This window comes from Lissotriton vulgaris, chromosome 3_1 (assembly GCF_964263255.1).
Source record: "Lissotriton vulgaris chromosome 3_1, aLisVul1.2, whole genome shotgun sequence".
Lineage (NCBI taxonomy): Eukaryota > Metazoa > Chordata > Amphibia > Caudata > Salamandridae > Lissotriton > Lissotriton vulgaris.
In genome coordinates, this window is record NC_141689.1 from 727,020,572 (window position 1) to 727,032,308 (window position 11,737).

The 11,737-nt window shown below is 39.1% G+C and overlaps 1 pseudogene; it reads right to left on the reverse strand.

The window, feature by feature from the left end:
- Nucleotides 1-1,142: 1,142 nt before the first annotated feature.
- On the reverse strand, nt 1,143-3,032 carry LOC147726973 (trifunctional enzyme subunit beta, mitochondrial pseudogene; annotated as a pseudogene).
- Nucleotides 3,033-11,737: the final 8,705 nt, after the last annotated feature.

The following is an 11,737-nucleotide window of genomic DNA, read 5'->3' on the forward strand; positions in this document are numbered from 1 at the left end:
AAACAACATGGACTACAAAAATGTTAAACTAATAACTTTATTGATACCACTGACCTACTGTTTAAAGATGAAACTAACATTGACTAGTTTGAGTAAATTGGTAAAATACACTTTGAAGAAATATAAGAGCACAATAGTATACAACCACTGCATTCTAACAAAGTAATGGGTGATGCCTTAGAACTCTAACAAATGAGAGAGGCTACAGGTGATCCAGTTAGTATTTGGGAAAAACCTTCAGAGGTTCAATGTTATCTAATTTTATTTCGAACTGGAAAGGGAGGGTGACATGATGATCGTCCTAGTCAGTTTAAGCACCAGAATATCTGTCCACAAGATTTTAACCAGAGGACACGTTTTAGGCAAATTATACCTTATATTTTTACTACAAATTATCCGTTACCTCCTGTGCTGTTGTGCATCTGATGCGAACTGGAGCAGGATTTCATACCTTAACAGCTAAAGAATTCCTAAATAAGGTAGAAAGCAATGACAAAAATCTAGAATATAACATAATCAACATTATGGCATTTTGCGAGGTACAAATGAATATTGGTTGCAAAAACCCGGAGAACTAAGATATGTGTTAAGGAAATTGGTACCACCAACTTGGTTTCTTACTGTGAGTTGTGCAGAACACTTTTGGGATGATCTATACAGTTTCCTACTTGAAGCTAACAATAATTTGACAGACGTTGCATTTAAAAAGCCAGGGGAATTATGTTGTTTAGATCCAGCAAATGTTCAACGATTTTTTCCATCACATATTCCAAAGGATGGTTAAGTTTATAAAAAACAGAAAAGAAAAATCCCTTAGAAGGGGTTGCTGATTTCTTTTGTAGAAAAGAGTATCACGAAAGAAGAGCCCCTCATATTCTTGTTTGTTATGTATGAAAAATGCCCCGAAATTTGGATATGACTCAGATAAATCTGTTCTTCAATTTACTGAGCAGTATTTCACTTTTGACATCCATACTAATATAATAAAGAGAGAGCCCAAACATTTGAGGCGGGTAATCTCAGGAACCACAGCACCAATCGCAACACCAAATACAGCGTTGGAAAGGGCAGTTATAGCAGAAGGACATAGGCTATCGCAGACGCCCACCATTTACATTTAAAAGGTAAAAGAACCGCACCAGCAAAGTAACTTTCTTTAATGAGACTCGGAAACAACAATTTCCATCTCCAGTACGCTGGATCTAAAAAACAAATTCATGAGACTGAATATTCTGCAATATGTGGGACATGGCGAGCATTAAGAGGCAACAATCTGAATTATAAGCCTGAAGAAGTTAGACAATTTGAAGTCATCTTTTACAATCATATTGCTCCAAGCTGCTATTCTAATGCGGTTTCTAAAATGAACCCCATATGCTTCTTGGTAAGGCTTTGGTAAACAATATTTTGCAGTGCTACAACCATATTATTGGAGTGCTCCAATACTTTTTCTTTCCAAACTGCAGACAAGGCAACTAGAATTATTTACAGGTCAAGAAAATGCTCTTTTAGTACAGGAAGTGTGCATTTTCAGTTTTATTAGTGCATTGAACCGGCTGCTGTTGAAATATTCCATCCTATCACTGGGGGTAAAGTTCGACAATCATTGCATGTCCCTGGCCACCTGCTGCACATGCAGCCACTAGCCCATACTGGCCGCCCTCTTGTTTTAGTCTGTGGGCAGTTGCCATCACCAGCCGACATCCAGTGGCCCCAAAGGGGTGTCCCAGGGACAAAGAACCACCCCATGTATTGAACTTTTCCATGGGTAGAGCTCCAGCCTTGCTTTTCCTGCCCATGTATGTCTGTGCAAACCAATCAGAATCCATGGCTTTCAGGTTTGCCAAAATCTGCCCTGCAAACGCTTCATGGACTTCATAGGAATCAATGTCAGCCAAGGTCAAGCCTGCTTACTCCAGAACTTTAGGAGTGGCGTAGGTTGGCCCTAGCAAGAGTTGGTCCTTCGGATCTTGAGACATATACAAAATCCCTTAAGTAGGCCTTTGGTTTGTATCCCATTGCAAAGGCCTTCTCCTCTGACATAAGGAGAACAGCTGATGCTCCATCGGTCAGGAAGGAGGAGTTTGCAGCAGTGACAGTCCCATGGGGTTTTATGAAAGCAGGCTTTAGTTTTCCCATAGCCTCCATGGAAGAAGGACGGATTCCGTTATCTTTTACCACAGTATCTTTCCCAGGCACTTTGTATGGTATCACATCTGAGATCAGTCCCTCATCCTGAGCTTTCTTGGCACAACTGTGAGAACGCAGGGCATACTCATCCTGTTCCACTCGAGACACGCCAAAAGCAGCAGCGAGGCGATCTGCAGAGTGCCCCATAGTCTCGCTGGTAGAGAATTCAGCCACAGCAGGCAGCTCTGGTGCAAAGTAATCTGGACGGATTTTGGCGAGAAGGGACAACCTCTGACCCATGGTCTTGGCTTTGTTGAGGCTCAGCAAGAACGTTCTCATCTTCCGGCTGTGGCGAATGGGCACGTCTGACATGAACTCCACCCCACCTGCTACCACCACATCACACTGGCCAGAGGCAATCAGACCAACTCCAGTAGTCATTGCCTGGTTAGAAGAAATGCAGGCCATAGTCACTGTGTGGGCTGGAGTCTTGTCAGAGAAGCCCGCTCCAAGGGCAGCCTCGCGTGCAACATTGCTGGTTTTCACTTCCATTATGACAGTGCCATACACAATGTGATCTACTACTTCCTTTGGAATGGCTGTGCGGTCTAGCAAACCTTGCAGAGCTGTTCTTGCCAAGTCATGAGGCATCAAGTCTGCATAGGTTGTACCAGATAGCAAGAATGGTGTTCGTACACCTTCAACAACCACCACATTCTTCACTCCAGGCTTGGATAGAGTTTTCTTGCTCTTGGTCTGCACAGCAGGAGAGTTGAGCGGGGAAGAGCAGCTCACAGATCTTGCGCTGAAGCGTGCTGCCCATGATGTGGTTGTGATGGGGAGGCTCCGGATAGAGCGTGTCAACATAGAAGCCATTTTTAAACCCGATCCCAGTGACGCCGGCCCGCACCAGCAAAGTAGTCCCTTGTGGGCGTTTCTGCGTTGTGCTGTGGGCGTGTGCTGGGGGCGTGACAAAAGCTGGGGGCGTGTGGTACGTTCCGCCCTTCATGCCATGTCTCATATTGTGTGCTAATCCCACCCTGCTCCCTTTAAATACCCCTGCACCCCATAATCATAACCCACCCTTACTCCTTAAAATACCCCAACACCCTTAAACACTAACCCATCTTAACCCTATAAATATACTGTGTACCCCAAAACCCAAACCTATCCCTAAACCCTGAAAATACCCCTGTACCTCAAAACCCAAAGCTACCCCTGAACCCTAAAAATACCCCTGTACCTCAAAACCCAAACCTACCCCTGAACACTAAAATACCCCTGTACCCCAAAACCCAAACCTAGCCCTGAACCCTTAAAAATACCCCTGTATCCCAAAACCCAAACCTAACCCTGAACCCTAAAAATACGCCTGTACCCCAAAACCCAAACCTAGCCCTGAACCCTAAAAATAACCCTGTACCCCAAAACCAAACCTACCCCATAACCCTAAAAATACCCCTGTACCCCAAAACCCAAACCTAGCCCTAAACCCCAAAAAAATAACCCTGTATCCCAAAACCCAAACCTACCCCTGAACCCTAAAATACCCCTGTACCCCAAAACCCAAACCTAGCCTTGAACCCTAAACACACCAAACCTAGCGCTGAACCCTTAAAATACCCCTGTACCCCAAAACTCAAACCTAGCCCTGAACCCTAAAAATACCCCTGTACCCCAAAACCCATACCTATCCCTAAACCCTAAAACTACCCCTGTACCCCATAACCCAAAACTATATCTGAACCCTTAAAATACCCAAACACCCCAAAGCATATACCTCAGTACCCCAAAACAAATACCCCTATACCCATAGTTACCTTATCCAAACATTTAAAAAAAAACATGCTTTTACCATTCATGCATTTACAACGAATTTCGTTGTAACTGTATGCGTGGTAAAAGCATATAAAATGTAATGCCATGCATTATAATGGCATTGCGGAGTCATGGTACTTTCGTAATGAAAGTATACGGAGTGATGGTATGCGGAAAGAAAGTTGCGGAATAATGTGTGTTTACCCTCCCCCGGTAAGTACATTGGTGGCACGGTGGCCCACATCTCCAGCAACATACTCATATTTTTTCACCACCCATTTGAAAAATGCACAGGTCTCTCTCATTGATGGCCAGCACCAACATACACTTTTAGACACACCTCCCGCCACAAGTTCTAGAATTGCAAACTTTAGAGCTGGGGAGCTACGTTCGAATCTCGGCATCAGCTCAACATCCTGTGATTCCAGGCAAATGGCTTTGTCTCCCCGTGCCTACCACAAATGAATGTGTTCTTCTGTAATGTAAATTGTGCTCATGCCATATTGTCGAGTTCGAGCTATATAATATTGCAAGGAAAAATAAAGTAGGGAAACTCGAGTTCAAACACTACTGAACGTGCACTCTTAAGTGCATCAGCAGTGCACTGTGAATCGGAGCGTTTCACAGGTCAGTCACAGATAAGAAATGCTATCAAAACGAAATCCTACAAAACGATATACTACTGGCCGGCAGCAATTCATACCCGGACAACGTCGGGACGGGCTGCTAGTTACCAATAAAGAAAGAAACTGAAACATGTTTGAACAAGTTATTACATTTCAAAGTCGTAAATGCAAAAAATATTGCTTAGGAAAATTTAAAAACAAATAAAAGCAGTACACTAAATGTCATTTTAGCTTCCCATTACCAATTGTAAAGAAAATAAGAGTAAACAGTCTATGGCTTCTATTAAGCATGTTGTTAAACAAATGATTCCGACAAACACATATAATTTAAAAAGAAGGCAAGCATCACAGCAGGAAATGACTAAAACCCTTTAATACCACTTATGTGGAATGCTAATTTTGATTTCCAATTTGTTTGCTGATTATTCAGCAGCTGTTACCTGGTGTGTGACTTCATATATTACTAAAGCTGAGAAAATTGACATGAAGGAAGTTTGGGAAGAAATATCCGCTGATTAGTCTTTAACTAAAAGGCTATATTAGCCTTCAAATGCTATCTCACAGAGAGGTTAGCAATTATGAGATGTGTGACCGTTTAAGCTCTTCAAGTTTATATGCTAAATTTTCAGCCATTACATGGCTTAGTTCAGGGTTTGGGTCTCTAGAAGAACAGAATAAAAATGTTTATCAGGAGTTGAATATCTTGCACACTTTGAACCTGAAAACAAAAACCTTACAAAAAAATTTGAATCACTGATACAATATTAAGCTACAGAAATATTGCGTCAAAAAATATTGATTACAAAAATAAGGCTTACATATACTTATATTGGTGTGTACAAAAATATTGAAAAGAAAATATAATTTCACATTAATGCCATTAATAAACATACGAAAATATTGTTTATCAATATGTATACTTTACAATAGTAAGTCTTAAATATTTTAATATATAACAATTAGTATAATGTAAATTAAATACTTGTAAACAATATTTAATATCATGTTTATATATGCATATATAAATTAGCAGTATTATTAAAAATATATTTTACAATATATTACATCTCTGGGTTATTTCGTTTAATTTGTATATATATATGTATATATATATATATATATATATATATATATATATATATATATATATATATATATATATATAGATGTAGATATATATAGATATATATATGTACATATATATATATATATATATATATATATATATATATATATATATATATATATATATATATATGTATATATATATATATATACACACATATATATATATATATATATATATATATATATATATATATATATATATATATATATATATATTCACTGAAAAAACCATAGGTTTCACACCGGTTATAGTTAGGAATTAGCATTTAAAAAACCTATTAAATTCACTGAAAAAACCATAGGTTTCACACCAGTTATAGTTAGCTGGAAATTTTACTGATATAAAACCATTGAAATTCCCACGTTATAGTTGGTTGGACTCACTATAACTTGCGCGTGCAATGCACTGCTGATGACATCACATATTACATCACTCATGACATGGTCAGTGACATCACTCATGACATCACTGATGACACCATCCTTGTAACACAGTGACAGACCTCCTTTCACTGTAAAGTAACCTTTGAAACACATATTCAAAAATAGAAACTAACATTAACAAAAAAGTGGATATACCCATACCAGTTACAACAACCAATTCAGTAATTTCACCATCTATATACAAATTCGCACATTCACCAACAGTTTTATGTATTCACTCATACATATACTCACTCATCATATGTAGTGATACCCCTATTCATTCTGTTACACACTGACAGTCATCAAAAACTTACTCATACATATACTCACACATGCAAATAAACTAATAAACATCCATTTATTTGCATATACAACTATACACACATTAGCACATTACTTCTAAGGAAACTTACACATACTTACTCTCTTAAAAAATCACTTATAGAAACACATACTTATTTAAACAGGAACTCTTTCAATCTCTCACTCTCACATATACTTACTTATATACATCAATTCTCATATATACAAGATTTAAACATATGTAGTTACTCATAAAGACACTAGTGAGATAGGCATTCACTCTCTAACACACACATATACACACTCATCCACCCATACAATCCTACACAAATGCTGTCTTCAAAACACATACAAACAGTGAGTCAGTCATTGATGCATCTATGTGCTAAGTAACAGCCCCACCAAACCATACAGACACTCATACTGATACAAAAAAAACATGTCATGAGTGATGTAATATGTGATGTCATCAGCAGTGCATTGCACGCGCAAGTTATAGTGAGTCCAACTAACTATAACGTGGGAATTTCAATGGTTTTATATCAGTAAAATTTCCAGCTAACTATAACTGGTGTGAAACCTATGGTTTTTTCAGTGAATTTAATAGGTTTTTTAAATGCTAATTCCTAACTATAACCGGTCTGAAACCTATGGTTTTTTCAGTGAATTTCATAGGTTTTTTAAATGCTAATTCCTAACTATAACTGGTGTGAAACCTATGGTTTTTTCAGTGAATTTCATAGGTTTTTTTAATGCTAATTCCTAACTATAAGTCTCACTTTATAAATAAGACTGTTAGCACTCTAGTTGTTCTTTAGAACACTCTGGTACATTCTGTCATTGGGCTACAGTTGGGCTACATCTAGTTGAAATTTGGGCTACATTTACATTTTTTGTTCTCTGGTGGCCATCTTTGGGCTACATTGGGCTACATTGGACTACATTTGGGTTACATTTTGGCATTTTGGCATATATATATAGCCCAATGTAGCACAATATATATTTTATCAAAGTTAATTTTCGTAAAAACCACTTAAGAATAGGGCTACCAGTCCCTACAATTTTTCCCATTTTTTTTTTTTTTTATTTTTTGCTTTGGAGCGCTCCCGGTGTGCTTCCCGGGGAGCGCCCCGAAAAGCGTACTTTTATAAAGCGCCCCTGGGCGCGCTCCGAGGAGCGTCCCGTAAGCGCCAATATCGCGAACGAAAACATGATCATGACGTATCGCGTAGCCGCGTCCGCGTGATACGCACGGCGTAAGCGCACCCGGAAGTACTCGAGCGAATACGATCGCGCAACGTAAACATCCGACGCGCTTACGCTACGCGACCCGAAGCGCCCCCGGGCGCGCCCGGGGGCGCGTAGCGTAAGCGCGTCGGGTCTGTGTGACCTGAAAATAACACTTTTCATTGGTTCATAACAGTTTTAGTTTCATAATGATGAAGCCCCTGGTCTTGTGACCTGAAAATAACACTTCTCATTGGTTCAGGACAGTTTTTTTTCTAAATGATGAAAGACCCCACCTTTTTTCCTTATTCTGACTTTGTCCTTTGACTGAGGAAGACCTGTTTGTACATCTCTGTACCTTTTTGATACTAATAATGGCTTCAGTAGCAGCAGCAGCTGGTGCATCTGCCCCACCACCACCACCACAACCACCAAGAGGACCACCTCAAGATTATATTGGTGGTCAAGAACAGGAGGAGGAGGAAGAGGAAGAGGAGGAGGGGAGGAGAAGATGGCTGCCTGAAGAAAATACCCCATACAAACCCAAGCCACACATTGTATGGGAGTTTTTTTCAATCCCAGAGGGCAAGAAAAAAGTGAATGCGCCCAAGGTAATTTGCCTAATCTGCAATGAGGAACTTTCACGGGGCAACCCAAACAAAAAATATTCATTTGGTAACTATACCATGATTCGTCATATGACCAGAAAGCACCCAAACAACTACTCTCGTGCTGAGTTCAGGGAACTGGCCAGTAACCTCCCCCAGTCGTCAAGGACCACCTCCCAAACAAACCAACCCACTTCATCGGGACCAGAAACATCCGAGATGATGCCTTGCATTCAGCCAAGATTTGCTGATTTTAAAATCACTTGTTCTGCATGTGGCAAGCTTATCGCCTATGGTGAAAAAAGCGTTAAGCTCATCGTCCTTGCAGGTGATAATCACAAGTGCCCCAAAAAGAAGTAATTTTTGGTTTTTTTTATTTTTTTGCTCCAGTTGAGCCAGTTTCAATTCCCTTTTTTTGTTTCTCCCCCTAAAAAAATACAAAAAAAATATAAAACTGTTTTGAAAAGCCAAAAAAAGTTCAAAAAGTTAAAAAAACACAAAAAAAATATAAAACAACAAAAAGAAGAAAAAAAAAGTTCTTTTTAGAACTACCTCCAATTTCTAAATAAAAACTTCATTTTTTAAAAACTCTGTCATCTTTTTCCCTCATTTTACGCTCCCCGGTGCGCTACCTGGTGCCCGTACTGGGGGCTTCCCCCGCGCAAAACGAAAAAAAAAAAATATTTTAAATGCCCCGCGGGACCCTTTCATAGCCCCCTCATCAAACCTAGGGGGTCAAGGGGGGGTGTACCCTGCCCCCTTATGGTCATTTCCCTCTTTGTTTTGCCCACCTCTCGTGTCTCGATCCTACCGAGACACAAGATGGCGGCTGCTCCGGACTGTTTAGAATGTTTACAGACAACTGAGAGCCAATCAGCTTTCTGCGCGCAAGTCGCGTGGCGCGCCTGGAGCGCACTCCGGTGCGCGCACCGGAGAGCGCCTATAGATATATATATTTATTTGAACCTAAATTACTCAAAATCCACTGCAGCACATATCTTGAGACATAGCAAAGGCACATCGGGCTACCAGACCCTACAATTTTACCAAGTTTGGTGGAAATTCATTCAGCCGTTCGGGCTAAAAGTGAAATCGACCGCCCTATGGAAATTAACATGGGGAAAACGCGTTTTGGGACCCCCCTTTTATCTCGGCCCCCGCTTTACGTATCCCCCCCAAACTTTCAAGGAAGAAACGGAGCTCGACGAGGCCATTTTCAGGAATTTTTCAGGCAGATTCGTCAACCGGTGCCAAAGTTATTCCAAATAAAATTTTGAGATTAAACATTGAAAAAAATCCTAACTATAACTACCTACTAGTAGGTAATATATATATATATATATATATATATATATATATATATATATATATATATATATATATATATATATATATATATATATATATATATATATATATATATATATATATATATATATATATATATATATTATATATATATAATTCAATTTCTGTCTTTATTCTATCATAATCACTCATAATAGACAGATTGAGACAAATACATATATATATTACAACCACTCCCGACTTTACTTTCAAAAATCGGACACCGACACAGGAGTAAGCTTTTGCCTTCCACCTTAGGGTTTATTCATCTCTCGCTTGAAACATTTTGGTACACCTGCCTTGTTCACATGGGCAGTCACTAAAATCAAACATTTTTTTAACGGAAGGTTTCTGGTCACATGATCAGCTTCACAGTTGATACAGAAGACAGACTATCTATTCCACACACCGAAGATACATTGTAACACAGATTACTCACAATATTTTCCTCCTACAATAAATAGGACATAATGCTATCTTGTCAACACAAGGAATACTTCATTTTAGCCACATTAAAACTAATGATAAAAGGTCTCAAATTTATAATGTGCTATAACATTCAATTTATGCATTAATTCATACATAACTGAGAACAGATTAGAACCCCATTGGTCTCCACTGACATTTTATCATCGTGGACATATTAGATTTATTCATTCTTTGAATTTCTTGTCCAATATTTTATCAACCTGTGTCCATCTCATTAATTAGATCCTCTTTGTGAATTAAAAGTCTGTGTTTCATTTTATGCTCTTCGCGAAAAAATATTTTTGTTTTCCAATCTCATGCCGAAGGTTATACCGGGCAAGTGCCCATGACTGGAGTCTAATTTCATACATCAAGTACCTTCCTTCATATGCTATCATGATTTCTGCCAAATAGATCAAATACATTCTTTTTAGAGTAGATAAAGGATGTTGTTGAGATTCATCATAAGTAAGCACTTTTATAAATAATGACTAAAAATCAATTAAGAATTCTTCATGCAAATATCGCAAATATTACATAAAGTGCAAGTGTTTACAGTATTCATGACATAATGTGCAATATATTGCCCATAAAGTGCAAGTGCTTCACAGTATATATATATATATATATATATATATATATATATATATATATATATATATATATATATATATATATATATATATATATTTATATATATATTGCTCCAAACCCTGCTTCCAGTAAACCAGGTCTGACACATGCTCGGGTTGCCAAACAGAAATTTATTGCCACTGGTGCTCATTTGCCATTCATCGCGATGTCCACAATTGCAGCGTCTGGCAGACATGTTTCGGCATGTGCCTCATCAGTGCCAGGTAAATGCTGAAAGTGTCAAGTTGTTATTTTCGCGGGGCTGCTGTTTAAATAACCACCGAGTGATCTCATTGGCTGGGAGTCGTTGTCAAAGAAAGCAGACTGGGAAAGTTCCTCCGATGGTGAATGTCGCTATACTCCCAACCACAAGACCTCGGGCACTGTGAACCAAGTCCTGTATATATATATATATATATATATATATACAGGACTATACAGGTATATATAGTTAGAATTTTTTCCCTATGGGACTTTTGAAAATTCTATGTCTAATAACTTTGGCGTTTGTGGACGGAATCGGCTGAAATTTTCAGGAAAATGGCACATTTTGTTTCTGAGCAGCCCCTGAAAATTTGGTGGGGTTTCGTCAAGGGGGGGCTGAGAAAAAAGGGGGGTCCCAAAACGCGTTTTTTGCATTGAGTTTTCCATAGGGCGGTTGGACTCACTTTTAGCTCGAACGGCTGAATGGATTTGCACGAAACTTGGCAAAATTGTAGGGACTGTTAGCCCGATGTGCCTTTGCTAGGTCTCAATATATGTGCTCCAGTAGTTTTTGAGAAATTAACGTTCGAACCAAGATATATATCTATAACAGCGCTCTGGGCAGCGATCCGGTCCGCTTACTTTTCGCTTATCGGAACTTTGCGCGCAGAAAGCTGATTGGCTCTCCGGTGTCTGTCAACATTCTAAACAGTCCGGTGCGGCCGCCATCTTGTCTCTCGGTAGGATCGAGAGAGAAGAAGAGGTGGAAAACGAAGGGGGAATTTAATGAAAGGGGGCAAGGTATCCCCCTCTTGACCC